The 5,802-nt window shown below is 45.7% G+C and overlaps 1 long non-coding RNA gene across 1 annotated transcript; it reads right to left on the reverse strand.

The window, feature by feature from the left end:
* Positions 1 to 1,054: 1,054 nt before the first annotated feature.
* LOC142407099 (uncharacterized) lies at positions 1,055 to 3,807 on the reverse strand. The gene is made up of 3 exons (XR_012774809.1): positions 3,583 to 3,807; positions 2,979 to 3,134; positions 1,055 to 1,117 (listed from the first exon to the last, which is right to left on the reverse strand). It is a non-coding gene; the product is annotated as an uncharacterized LOC142407099 (long non-coding RNA).
* Between the last annotated feature and the right edge of the window lie 1,995 nt (positions 3,808 to 5,802).

Consider the following 5,802-nt stretch of genomic DNA (forward strand, 5'->3'; position numbering starts at 1 on the left):
CAGCTCAATGTTCAGATGGAGATCAGTGACGAGTGGTGTCCCTCAGGGGTCCGTACTGGGACCAGTACTGTTTAATATCTTCATCAGTGACACAGACAGTGGGATTGAGTGCACCCTCAGCAAGTTTGCAGACAACACCAAGCTGAGTGGTGTGGCTGACACGCCAGAAGGATGGGATGTTGTCCAGAGGGACCTGGACAAGCTGGAGAAGTGGGGCCATGTGAACCTCCTGAGGTTCAACAAGGCCAGGGTCCTGCACATGGGTCAGGGCAACCCCTGGTATCAATACAGGGGAATGACGGCATTGAGAGCAGCCCTGCAGAGAAGGACTTGGGGGCACTGGTGGATGAAAAGCTGGACATGAGCCAACAACGTGCTCTTGCAGCCCAGAAGGCCAACTGTATCCTGGGCTGCATCAAAAGCAGCGTGGCCAGCAGGTCGAGGGAGGTGATTCTGCCCCTCTGCTCTGCTCTGGTGAGACCCCACCTGGAGTACTGCGTCCAGCTCTGGAGCCCTCAGCACAGGAAAGACATGGACCTGTTGGAGCGGGTCCAGAGGAGGACCACAGAAATGATCAGAGGGATGGAACACCTCTCCTCTGAGGAAAGGCTGAGAGTTGGGGTTGTTCAGCCTGGAGAAGAGAAAGCTCTAGGGACACCTTATTGAAGTCTTTCAATACTTAAAGGGGGCTTATAAGAAAGATAAGGGCAGACTTTATAGCAGGGCCTGCTGCGGTAGGACAAGGGGTCATGGTGTGAAACTGAAAGAGGGTAGATTCTGACGAGATATAAGGAAGAAATTTTTCACAATGAGGGTGGTGAAACACCGGAACAAGTTGCCCAGAGAGGTGGTAGATGCCCCATCCCTGGCAACATTCCAGGTCAGGCTGGATGGGGCTCTGAGCAACCTGATCTGGTTGAAGATGTCCCTGCTCATTGCAGGGGGGTGGGACTAGATGACCTGTAAAGGTCCCTTCCAACCCAAACCATTCTATGATTAGTCCCATCAGTCCCATGATCCCATCAGCCAGCATCTCTTACCCCGCAAGCTTCTCACCTTCACATCAATGCGCATCAGTTCATACACAGCCATGGCTGATCCATCTTCTGTGCTGATTCTGTCAATAAAAATTGGGTGAAACACTGCCTTTATACATACCCCACAGCTGGATGTACCCTGTATTGTCTTTTCTGCTCTACAGTCCAGGGCCGCATTTCCCAAACCTTCTCTGATCCCAGCTATGGCTGCAGCTGGTTTTTGTCAGGTTTACCATCCTAGTTAATTGAACTTCTTCTGTGCTTAGGAGCTAATTAAGCACTTGCTGGCCTGACTGGCAGAATGCTATGTTGTGATGATCAGGTTTTACTCCTGACTGGCTTTTTTTCAGGGAATCTTACGTGATTTACTTCACGTGTCTGCTACCTCTGTTTCCACGTTTGTAACTAGGAAACAAAAATCTTTCTCTCTTTGAGAATTTGAGGAAGAGAGTTTTGTAGGTAGTATGTAACAGAGTTATATATTAACAATACCATTAATTCCATAATTAGGAACTTATATAACTCTTTTTCAATGAGCTGTATAAACCTTGCCCGTCATATCTAAAGAATTATTTCAGTAATGAGTTGGTAAGCCTTATTACTCTTCTTCTGTAGGCAGAAATTGAATGCCACATGTTTGACCTCAGGTCAGCAATGTGCCACACAGGGCTGCAGCAATGATTAGAGTTTTGGTCCTGACACAGCTCAAACCGCAAGAATATCTGGACACTCTCACTCAGCTGTAAAGCATCACTGAAGAGTTTTTAGAGATTTCGCAGAGCTGCTTGTGCGGTATCTTGTGGGGAGTCACAGTAGAAGCTAGTCACCGCTGCTCACTGGTGTGGTCCATGCCACCACACATTTCTACCTGTAAATGAAACCACTGTTTTGAAAAACAACCATTGCCTCCCACAAGAAACACATCCTACCACCCCCTGGTAAGATTTGTGCCAAGGTAAAGAAAGGGTACACCATGTGCAAGCAGTACACGCACTTCATTGCTCACTCAAGATGGATTAAGATGAGAAGCCTCTATGATTTCTGGATCTAGAGCATTATCTCTCCCTCACTTTCAGCTGTCAAGCTTCAACTTTTTCTCAGTGCAGAATATTGTTTCCTTACGCTTCAATCGTTTTTCCACATTTCCTTTCTCTTAGTGCAGCTGCAGCTCCACTTCGTGGAAGATGAGGAAAGCAGAGAGTGACCAGGTGTGTTAACTGCCAGCTTGTGCAGAGTTCCTGAACCTGGCAGACGCACAAAAGATGTGGGTCTTCAGAAGCGGCCAACAACGATTAGTGAGGACTAAGACCATTTCTCGTTCTTTTTCAACTTGAAAGGCACTCAAATCAACACCTTGCTGTATTTCTTACTCCTACCTAGTTGTAAATATACAAAAAACAACTGTAAAATACAGTATGCAAAAAACTGAAGGGAAATGTATTTCCTATACATCTACATATGCAGCCATGGAAACTGCCTGACCACAGATTCATTTTTCATAAAGGAGGAGGAAGATTTTTCAACCTGTTCAGTACCCTGTTGAATTTTCTGATAGAAATTAATGTATTCCATCTCTCAGGAAATTCTACAGTTCTAGAGTTAATGCTGGAGCTGAACTGGCATGGTTTTGAGTGTCCAGAGGCTACAGTTACGAATGCTTTTAAAGGTATTAAATAATTAATACGAATACTTAAATTATATTTACAAATGCTTTTTAAAATCTGTTTTCCATACAATAGAAGAGGACTGGGTTTCTGACAGGGCTACCTCCTGACTGCACAGAACTGAAATGATTTTTCAAGGAAGGCGATTTGGAATAGACTTTAAAAAACGCCGGTACTTCTGGATGCTGCGAAATCAAGATCGCTTCGTAACGAGGGTGGGGATTTGGCTTAAGACATCTGGCTACAGGTATCCACATACAGGTGTCTACAAGTGTACCTGAGGCTTAATTCCAAGTATAGACAGCAGAGGTTTGGTCAGTGAACCAGCAATTTCACGCACAAGGCAGTGGGTGCGTGCATTAGGGAGCGGCGTCACTCTCTCAACTCCAGTGACTGCCCGGGGAGTTCAGGCACCCAGCGCTCATGCAGAGACCTGTAAGTGGGCACCTCAGTTTAATGCCAGTTTCAAAATAAATCTCTCCCAAACCATCCCAAGCTGCCCTCTGACAAGCTGGCCCCGCACAGGACAAAGCGTTATTGCGGCACTTAGCTCTGGAGAGACTGTGAAGCGGTTTAGGAACCCCTCTCAGTGCTGGCCCCGGCCTGTGCTTCAGCGGAGCACGCTCTCTTAATTGCAGGTTCACGTCATGTCAGACTGTGGCAAGAGCTTTAAAGCCTCACTGAGTGCTGGTCACGTCAATTTGATCAAAACCACATCAGAATAATAGGAAGAGAGAGGAGCTGGATTATCCTTTGAGTAGGTGAGGGCATTATCTCAGCTTTGGATTTTAGGGCCTTCGCTTTTAATGCTTTGTAGGCTGTACTCAAACCAGACCCAGCACAAAAAAGTGAAAGCCGCTAAAGTGCTTTGAAATGCTCACCCATGCCTCTGTTGCCTCAGTAATTTCATTCCAGGGATGACCTTGCTTGAGGAGAAAGCCTCAGGTCTCTGTGAGGAGCAGGAGATAGACATGTTCTGATCAATCTTCACAAGGCATTTGAGGACTTTTCAGGAAGGCAGACAGTAAGGGAAAAAAGTAACAAGGTTTTTGACGTGACATGGAAAGTGTTGAGAAGGGTACTTCAACTTCTACCACATGTGGAGCTCTGAAGACTACACGTAACATCAAGGGATGGACACCTTGCAGCAGCGTAACATAAGCTCTGTCCACTCAAGCTAACGCATGCAGGGAGAGCACTGAAAAAATCAATGGTGGGCAAAGGAAGAACATGAGGTTGGATACCTCACTTATATACCTACGATCTAGGGAAAGCTCTTGAAGGACGGTGCAAGGAGGCCTGAAGCCTTCTCGCTGAGGGCCGCGCTGCAGCACAGCAGCGGCGCTGATGGAAACGGAGGGAACCACGCAAAGCTCTGGCTGGGACTGCCCGCTCAAGAAGTCAGAGCTGGGAGGAGAAAAAGTTTGAAAAGCTTTTGTTTACTTTAAAGAAATTCAAGGAACAAACACAGCCAGTAAGTGGCTACGGCACGTCCCAGGCCCAGGGACGCCATATCCTTGGCCACCTTAAGAAGCAAGCGGGCCTTTGGAGCACGAGCAGCAGCCCTTGCTTCAGGACTGCTGCCAAATACCCCACGCTAAAGCTGGCAGTTTCGGGCTTTAAATTCCCACCAGCTCTCCACACAGACCATTCATCTGCGGGGAGTTCCCAAGCAGACCTCTTTGGAAAAATGTCTTTCTTTCCAGGGTTTAGCATAACGCCAGGGAAGTGGACCATGTAAACAGTCTGAGCCTCTGAATGAAAGGAATGCGGAGAGGAATGGAGATGAAGGACTGGAATGTAATTCATGTAAACAAAACCATCAGCTTCTTTTAAATTAAACACATACCTATCTTCCCACTGCTTCGTGTATATATATACGCACAGCACCTCAGTAAATTCCTGGGAAATATGAGAGGCAGTGCTCTACCGTCCAAGAAAACATTGCTTTAAGCTTTACTTAAGGAAATGAAATTTATGAGAGTCTAAAGCCCGTACTGTTATGAGGCTTTTGCTGTTACGTGACGGAAGTCCCAAAGCTGCAAGTCAGATGCCAAATGCCTTTTAAAAATTTATTAGACTTCACAATACAATTAAAATGCATCTTATGTACTTGATACGCATTTTAAAAAATGCGTCCCCCCCTCCCTCTTTTTTTAAAAAAAGTCATCAAAACCAAGAACTCTGCAAGGGCAACTTAGAGGAGTAACTGCAAGTACAAAAGTTGTGTCAGATTTTGCGTATGTAAAGAAGGCGACGAAGCAGAAGACAATGACAAAAATTCTGAGGGCTATGAAACCTTAGTACGACAATTTCACAAAAGCAGTTATGCCTTTATTTTTTTAAGCTCCAGGGCCCTATAATGTTCCTCGTTAATTGCTGTCCAGGCTACTGTGCAGTATGGAAATGCCACCAGAAGATGTCAGGCAGGGACCGGGAACGGGGGGCGGCAGGGGCGATGCCTGCACAAGCCAGAGCCACAGAAATAAACACTCAGCTGAAAAGCACTTGACAGGCACAGATGTCATTGCTAATACTGTGTCAGTCCTTCATACTTAAGCAAAATGCCAACTTGGGAAAAATAGAAGACAAAGTTTCTGATGTTGTCGTATCTCGAAATTAAAAGCAAAAATATCTCTCTCATCTACTCTTACCCGCTCTTTTAATACTTCAGAAGAGCAATTCCACTAGAACCTGAGTGGTGGTTCAAACCAACGCTGTGTGTTTGAATGTTTGTTCAAACCAGCAACTGTGTTGACCCTGTGTATACCCATGCACGCACACACAACCCCCCCAGCCCTGGGCTGAAGCATGACATCTTTGATACGTGCTACAGCAACTTCCTGAAGCTAAAATTTGTGTACTAGGCATTGCAAAGCCCGTAATGACTGCATAGGTTTTAATGCAATTCATTAGAACTGTTTTATCCAAGAAACACGGAGCGAATTGTGTTTGACTGTTGCACTTTTTATGTCTGCGGATTCCCTTTCGGGGTACTCAAGAGAAGATATTGATTACTAAGAATAGAACGGAGGTCAGTATATTGCAGACCTAAAGCTTTATGACATTTAAGATTACAGTGCTTATCTACTCCTTGGCTT

The sequence above is a fragment of the Mycteria americana genome, chromosome 1 (genome assembly GCF_035582795.1).
Source record: "Mycteria americana isolate JAX WOST 10 ecotype Jacksonville Zoo and Gardens chromosome 1, USCA_MyAme_1.0, whole genome shotgun sequence".
Lineage (NCBI taxonomy): Eukaryota > Metazoa > Chordata > Aves > Ciconiiformes > Ciconiidae > Mycteria > Mycteria americana.